The sequence below is a fragment of the Prionailurus viverrinus genome, chromosome F1 (genome assembly GCF_022837055.1).
Source record: "Prionailurus viverrinus isolate Anna chromosome F1, UM_Priviv_1.0, whole genome shotgun sequence".
NCBI lineage: Eukaryota > Metazoa > Chordata > Mammalia > Carnivora > Felidae > Prionailurus > Prionailurus viverrinus.
In genome coordinates this window covers 43,785,400-43,793,691 of record NC_062577.1, presented here as the reverse complement: position 1 = coordinate 43,793,691, position 8,292 = coordinate 43,785,400, and the positions used below count along the sequence as shown (strand labels likewise).

Sequence of the window (8,292 nt, the reverse complement as noted above, 5' to 3'; positions counted from 1 at the left end):
CAGCTCAGATCCTGGAGCCTGCTTCAGATTCTGTGTCTCCCTGCCCCTCCCCTGCTTGCACTCTGTCTCACTCTGTCTCTCAAAAATAAATAAATGTAAAAAAAATAAAATAAAAGGAAACAAAATGTTAAATACTTGACCACATTACTTCTCATATATCTTACACCATAGTTGTATAATATTTGTTCTTATTGTTACTTCAAATACATATTTCAATGTGGATATTTATGTGACAACTCTTTTGAGCAAGGGTATATCTGAGAAAAAAATATGTGAAGTATCCTGTCATATTTAAAGACAATTCAGTTGACAGAATTCTAAGTCCAAGAATATTTTCTCTAAATACATTAAAGATATACTCCTATATCCACTATTGCTATTGGGAGCTAGGTATCTGCCCAATGCGCATTTCTTTGTTGATGATCTCCTCTCTTCTTGGAAGCTTTAATATTTAGTATAAAATTTTTATTTGCTCAAATTTTATTCTGTATTTTCCTTTCTTTTTCTTTTTCTTTTTTTTTTAATTTTTCTATTTTCCCATTCTGCCTCCATCTTGGAACTCCCTGTGGCTCTTTAATGTGCAGTTTTTCATCTCTTTCTAATTCTGGGCAAGTATTCCAATTTCTCTATCATTACTTTTTTCCTAGAGTTCCTACAGCCCCAATTTTGTCACTTCTACCACTATATTCTTTATGTATGATTTTATCTTTTCTATCATATATCTATCTCTTTCTGCTTTCTTTGATGGAGTTATCTATTTTTCAAGTTCAAAAAATGCATTCTTTATCTGTGCCAAATTTTCTATACTTTTAATTCTCCTTTTGATTATGTACTTGTTTTCACACCTACTTGATATTACTAATGCAGTTATTTATCTTAGGTAAATATTTGCTTTAATAAATTAGACCATTTTTGTAATTATGTTTTACATAATATTTTATTGTTTTTACTTTTAAATAGAGTCTCAGATGTTATGCCATCCCTGGGAATATCAGTAGTGTCGTCTGAAATTATGGATAAGGAAACAGTTGCCAGCAAGGCTCTAGCTGGTCTCATTTCTAGTTTATGTAAAAGTAAAAGTAAGTAACCAGTTTAAAAGACATCTCCGTTATTTAGTGGAAACCCCATAGGACCTTTTTTCTTTTTCTTTTTCTTTTTCTTTTCTTTTTTCTTTTTTTCTTTTTTTTTTCTTTTTTTTTTTTTTTTTTTTGGCCAAAACTTTGAAGGTGACAGTTTATTGGAAAATAAATTGAAAGAATTAGTTACATCTCTTTCCACATTACTTTTTCTTCCAGGTAGCAGAAGGTTAAGATCCTAATTCTCAAAATTACACTGCTCAGTAATATCTTAGGTAATCTGTATAGAAATACCTAATAGCTTAGGTAATCTGTATAGAAAGACTTTTTCCAGTTAGGGTTTTTATATTATAGTTGATATTGACAAGAGGTTGAACACTGTCTATGACTTCATAGACAGAATATATATATTCTTAAGAGTTTCTTTTGAGTATAAGTTGGAAAGTGAATGTATAAAATATTTGAGAATAGTACAGGCCTTCAACTTTAGGAGTTATTATAATGTGTTGAAAGCTGTCAGGGCAACAAATATAATCTCAGAGTTTGTGTGTAGACAGAGGTTCTGGCCTTATATTTGGTGGCATTAACTGGAGAATTACCCAGTGTGATTCGTAAGGATTCATATGGTTGTGATAAAAACTTATTGCAGACATTTAACTTTATAGCTAAGGTGGGTTTTTGTTTGTTTGTTTGTTAACTAGAAGCTCACATTCCTTTGCTCTTTCCCCTTCTGTTACACTTTGTAACTATAAAATGAATACCATACATGACACAGGAGACCCATGAATCAGAATAGTTCTTTAGAAACACATAACATGTTTTAAGATTGAAAATAAATTTGGATTCACTTAGATTGGCCATACGTACCTATAAATAGGCATGTTGATGGAACTATTTCTATGTTATTTGATTTAATTGTTGTCATTTGGCATTCATGCATGTTTCTCTATCCTATCCCCAGACTGAATGGTCTGCACTTAATATAAGCATAGTGGTCATTGAACAGAATGAAGATTCTGGCACTCCTAAATTCTCATTTAAGCACCTATGAATTTGGGTTAACCTTGAAAGTAGTTCTGCTACTATACTGCATTGCTTCCTAGAACTTCCATCAGACCATTTTTAATTACTTGCACATCCTACCACTCCACTGGGCAACTCCATTAATAACAACTGGAGACGCATTTAATTCATGGTGATTTAGAGACAAGAAATAAAGAGAACTGAAAGTCCAGGGACATCTGGTTAATCTACACCAATATTCATTTCTTCTGATAATGCCCTGTGGCTACAGAGACCAGGCATCACTGCCATTTTAAAAGAAAAAAAGAAAGTGATAGGGAACCAGAGAGAAACAAGCATTCTGTAACATTCCATTTAATGCATAATCAGTTAGCTATTCATTGTAATGATGAAACGATGGTAGGCATCTTCAAATTACTTCCTTTTTTCCCTAAAGGTTGCTTGTCTGAACATTCTTGTACTAAGGTCTTTGCATAAGAGTAATTCTAGGGTAGATACCTGGAAATTGAATTTTAGGCTCATGAATTCTCAACTTTACCACATATAGACAAATGCAATCCAAACGTACTATAAAAATTTGCTATTTATATGCCACACATGTGTTAGAGTTCCCTTGATTTTCCTTCTTCATAGGAAATTAGTATTGTCAGTCTTTTTATTTTCAATCAACTTTATAGGTGTATAATGGTATTCTATAGTGCTTTTAATTTGCATTTTCCTGATTGTCAATGAGATTAATTATATTTTTGTTTGCTGACTATTTAGGTATTCCTTTTTTTTTTTTAATGTTTATTTGTTTTTGAGAGAGAGACAGAGCGTGAGCAGGGGAGGGGCAGAGAGAGAGGGAGACACAGAATCTGAAGCAGTCTCTGAGCTGTCAATACAGAGCCTGAGGTGGGGCTCGAACCCAGAAATCGTGATCTCATGACCTGAGCCAAAGTCAGATGCTCAACCAACTGAGCCACCCAGGCACCCCTGACTATTGAGGTATTCTTCTGTGAATTTCTGCCAACCCAAAGATTTTATCAATTGTATCATTGGTCTTTTTTTTATTATTTATGCATAAATATTTAATATATACCTTTGGAAGTAATATTTTCTGATAATATACATTGAAATATTTTTTGGAGGCTTTCTAGGTCACTTATTTTTTCTATAATTTTGTTTTTGTGACAATATTTTAAATTCAAATATAGCCATAATTGTTGATTAATTGCCCTCTATATCTTTTTGATTTTCTGTCTTTTCTAAGAAATTCTTCCTTATGTACAGGATCATAAAGTATATTACCATTTATCTTTGAAAATATTTAAACTGGAGATTTTGATTTTTTATAATTTTGTCCAGTTGAATGTTTTATTGCATTGTGTATTCATTAGAAGTCTAATTTTTCTAGATGCTTTTATTAATATTGTTTCTCTTGATTAATGCATGCTATCTATCATAAATTGTTTCCATGTTTTATTAGTTACTTTCTGTTCTTTTTTATTTAATGTTCTCTTTATAATTTCCAATATCAGTGCTATAATCTCTTGATTACCATACTATTAAAATGTCTTTATATCTTGTAAAAACAAATGATTCTTCTCTTGTCCTTCTTCTTTTCTTTCATTGATTGGGATTATGTTTCTTATAGTGATTTTTTGAGGAAAATTGACACTATCATATTATCATGATATGATATCCACTGATCCTATTGTTTTTTGCTTGAACAAATTTTTTTCCTTGACATTAACATAAATTCTGAGCTTCTTAAATTTAGTATTTTAGTGTTTTATGTTTTTTAATTTCCCAATCCCTTTTTTTCCAGGTTTTGAATTCAGAAGTTATGGAGAACTAACCTGGCATATTTTTAATACGTTTGATCTATGGCTAACAACAGCTATAAAAAAATAATTGCTTAACAAAACTTATCTAGGATTTTTTTTCTTTTATTCTTTTCTTTTTATTAACTTTAAGGTAATATATTTATATAAATGAATTATAAAGAGTAGTCAGAAAATGAACGTCTACCAATAATTTTAAGAACTACAAGATTACCACTACTATTGAATCTAGATCTTTGCTCTAGCATAATTTAAAATTTTACTTTCCAGAGTTTCACTCCTGATAGTATTGTGTGTCTCGCATTATTGCAGTTTTTTTTTTCATATCAAAGCATTTATAAATAGTGTAATATCATCTTTCATTAAATCACTTTCTGTTCTTCAGGTCTGTGTTTATCTTCCTTCGATGACTGTTTTTCACTTCTAAAATTTCTGCGTAAAATTTCTGCATAAAGTTTCTATTTATTTGAATCTCTATCAATATTCAACTTCACCTTTTTTATTTCATAATTTATTTTCCATTTAGGGGCGCCTGGGTGGCTCAGTCGGTTGAGCGTCCGACTTCGCTCAGGTCACGATCTCACAGTCCGTGAGTTCGAGCCCCGCATCAGGCTCTGTACTGACAGCTCAGAGCCTGGAGCCTGCTTCAGATTCTGTGTCTCCCTCTCTCTCTGGCCCTCCCCCATTCATGCTCTGTCTCTCTCTGTCTCAAAAATAAATAAATGTTAAAAAAAATAAATAAAAATAAATAAATAAATCTAAGTTATACTTTCCATTATAATTTTGAACATCTTTTTTCCCACTTACACCAAGTCTTTTAAATATTATTCTTTAAAAGTTAATTTTATCAGGAATAAATTAAATTTTTGACTGTGAACTTTGCTGGCATTTTTAGCATTCCATTTCTTTTTTTAAAATTTGTATTGAGAGTTCATTTTCAGTAAGAGATTTTATTTCCTTTTCCCTCGGTTTAGCAGTTTTAAATCATTTGCCTTCTGAAGAACTATGGTCTTACGATGTATTTAATAACATTTAAAAATCTTTTCTCCTTCTGTTCACTGCTAAAAGTGGAAATACTGGCTGCAAGTACTGAGCTAATCTCACGTCCCCAATTTTGTAAAGAGTAATTTAGGGCACTTACCAAACAGGAGAAAATCTATGTGAAAGACGAATTTGCTGTCCTCAGAGGTTTACCTGGCATAGGAATCCAACATGGCTTTTTTAGTTTTCTTCACATATGTAGTCGCTCTGGGTTTAGAGCAAAGGACAACATCAAAGCTGACAGTAAGTGTGCCATATTGCCTCAGCTGTTTGGGCTGAGTGTCAACATTGCTTGGAGGTGAGAAAGAGCAGGCACACTTCAATTATGACAAAGAAGTTCAGTGTTTCTTGAGAGCACAGTGAGGACTGGGTGGTTATTAAAAAACAATAGGTAGGGTGCCAGGGTGGCTCGGTCGGTTGAGCGTCCTACTCTTGATCTGGGCTCAGGTCATGATCTCACGGTCAAGGGATTGAGTCCCACATAGGGTTTTGTGCTGGGCTTGGAGCCTGCTGGGCTTGGAGCCTGCTTCAGAGTCTCTCTCTTCCTCTCCCTCCCCCACACCCTGTCCCTCACCCTCTCCTTTTCTCTCTCCCTCTCCCTCTCCTCCTCTCCTTCTTGCTTGCTTGTGCGTGCCTCTCTCTAAAAAAAAAAGAATAAAAAAGAAAAAAAAGAAATAAACAAAAAACAATGGGTAACCAAAGACTGTAAAAGACTGTATAATGATGATCATTCTATGTCATATTAACTTCGTCTTTATAATTGTGAGGAACCACTGAAAAATTTCAGGTAGCATTAGTAACATCTTTATCCATGCTATTTGATCATTTAGATAAGAAATTGTACATGTTTTAGGTTTGTATATAACTTCCTCAGTAATATTGTTACTGTAATCTTGTATACTAATATGCATACTGTATCATCACTTTTCTCCTTTGAACTATTTTGGCTGCATAGTCTGCTCTTTTTTTCTTACTGGGGAAAGTTACAGTAAGTGATATAAAGATAAATTTACTTGTACATAATGCCCCATACAGGCCACATAATTGGTGACTTTCTCAGTTTGGCTTGTAAAGACACCACAGGAGATTCAAATACTATGGGAAACAAACATTCTTGGGAAAGGCACTATGTAAGCTTTTAGCAATCATTAGTGTTCGTTTGATAATTGTATTCAGCCATTCATGAATTTTGATCTATTTATTTAATATTAATTAATTCTGTTCAGTCCAAATATCATATCTTACAGTTAAGACAAACAAGGAGAACATTTGTTTGTGTTTGTTTACAAAGTCTCACAGTAAATTGGATTTTATTATTGAGACATATTCAAAAATGTATAAGTAATGTGATGGAATTTTGACATTAAACATTGTAAATAAATGCAAAATTCCTACATAACAGTTAAAATTTATAATTGAATTAAGAAATTTTGTTATACAATTTTTAACCTAATTATTTCTTACATACGTTGTACCCTGCAATTGGATACACCGATCAGATACCTGTTTTAAGAAAACATAATTTGATAAAAACCAGACGATATAAAAATTGCTTCTATGCACTGTTTTACTAAGGCATTTAAATGTCTCTGGGAGGAAAATTCACTTTATCACCATGATAGCTTGATGGTACATAAATTCCTTTACTCTTTGACTACAATGTCAGTTATGCTGACTTTGCTATTAACATAATTCTTCATTACTTACAACAGATTTTGGTCTATGCAAAACAAATTATATATTCTGCTACCTCACCATCATAAACTAATGTCAGCCATAAAGTCTCCGGCATAACAACTTTTAACTTTGTTAGGCAAATTAGGTAGGATAGCGATATATAGCCAAGTTAGTGAGCAGTATATAATAACGTGTTTTATTTTGGTTGGGCTATGTGATTTTACGAAGCAAAGCTTTAACCATAGAGTGGCTATTTTCTGCATTATAAAAACACTCTCAATTAAAGGTTTGGTCACAACTTTTATACATATCAGATTGAGAAATATAAGGAGGACTTCCACTTAAAAATGGAAGGTTAAGTATATGAATTCAGTTCTACTTATCCCCAAACCTAAATGTAATAAACATAATGAATTTTTTTTAAATGCATAAACCCATAAGGACAAAGTGCATGGAAAGGGTAAAAATCTTGATCCTCGATAGAAATGAGTACTAGTGACAATTACTAGCACAGTATTTGTTGTTTTTTAAAAAATATTTTTAAATTATTCTCCATTGTTTTATGTTTCTTTCTATGAAAATGAGAGGTCTTGTATTACAATATTCTTCTCTTTTCCCCATTCTTTGTTCTTTCTCAGAGAGTTAGAGTGGCTTGTATATAACTCAAGTGGTTGGAACTAACTTACCAATATTAGTGAACTTAGGGTACTTGGTCTGTTTCTTTATCTCTCTCTATCCTTTATATGATGCTTTATAAGGATTCCGTTAGCTTGAACTCTCACATCAAACCATGCTCTAATTTTATAGTGATACAAGCGATATTCTGCTCTTTTACCATGATATTTTTGTCTTACTTCAATTGTTTCAGAACTTGAGGGATTAACAGAATTGTTATTTATTGTGACTCATCAATGACTTTTTGATCATAAAATGGATTTAATTATATTTCAAAAGTTACTTTGTCACATGTTTTCTATATTGAAACTGTAATTCTGTAATTTCTCCCCTTTATATTTTCTCTATGTACAGAAATGGTATTTTTATAGCTATTAGATTGTTCTGACTCTTTTAATACACACACATATTTTATACTTCACAACAACCACATGAAATAAATATTATGACCCTCATTATGCAGATGAGGTACAAAAAGTCTAGCTAGCTTCTCTTAGATCATAAAGGTAGTAAATGGTAGAGTAGGGCTTCACATTCTGTCAGTCTGATTCCAGAATTCTAAAATTTCTTCTATATCTCACATAGTTTTTACTCGTTTCTTCATTAAAATTATGCCCAATAAAATATAAAATGAAATATATATATTTTTGAACCACCAATGCCATAGGTATTATTAAAAGTCAAGGGACAAAGTTAAATTATTCTTAAAGCAAGTCAGAAAATGGCATTAAATATGAAAGAATTCATAGAAAGTACTTTGTTTTGTAATTTATTGGCTATATTTCATGCACACATAATAACTACTTTAATATAAATGTACTTGGAAAAATAAAACATGGATATAAAAATCTATCAAAAATTTCACTATCAACAATAAAAAAATGTAAAATTTACTGAACTACTAACCTATATGTTAATTATAAGTGTGTGTAAGACAGAAAGAGTGAGGGAGCTGTTTCCTGAATTAATATATA

General features: G+C 31.8%; 1 non-coding gene across 1 annotated transcript; it reads right to left on the bottom strand.

The window, feature by feature from the left end:
* Positions 1-2,985: 2,985 nt before the first annotated feature.
* Positions 2,986-3,070, bottom strand: TRNAQ-UUG (transfer RNA glutamine (anticodon UUG)). The gene has a single exon. It is a non-coding gene; the product is annotated as a tRNA-Gln (tRNA).
* Between the last annotated feature and the right edge of the window lie 5,222 nt (positions 3,071-8,292).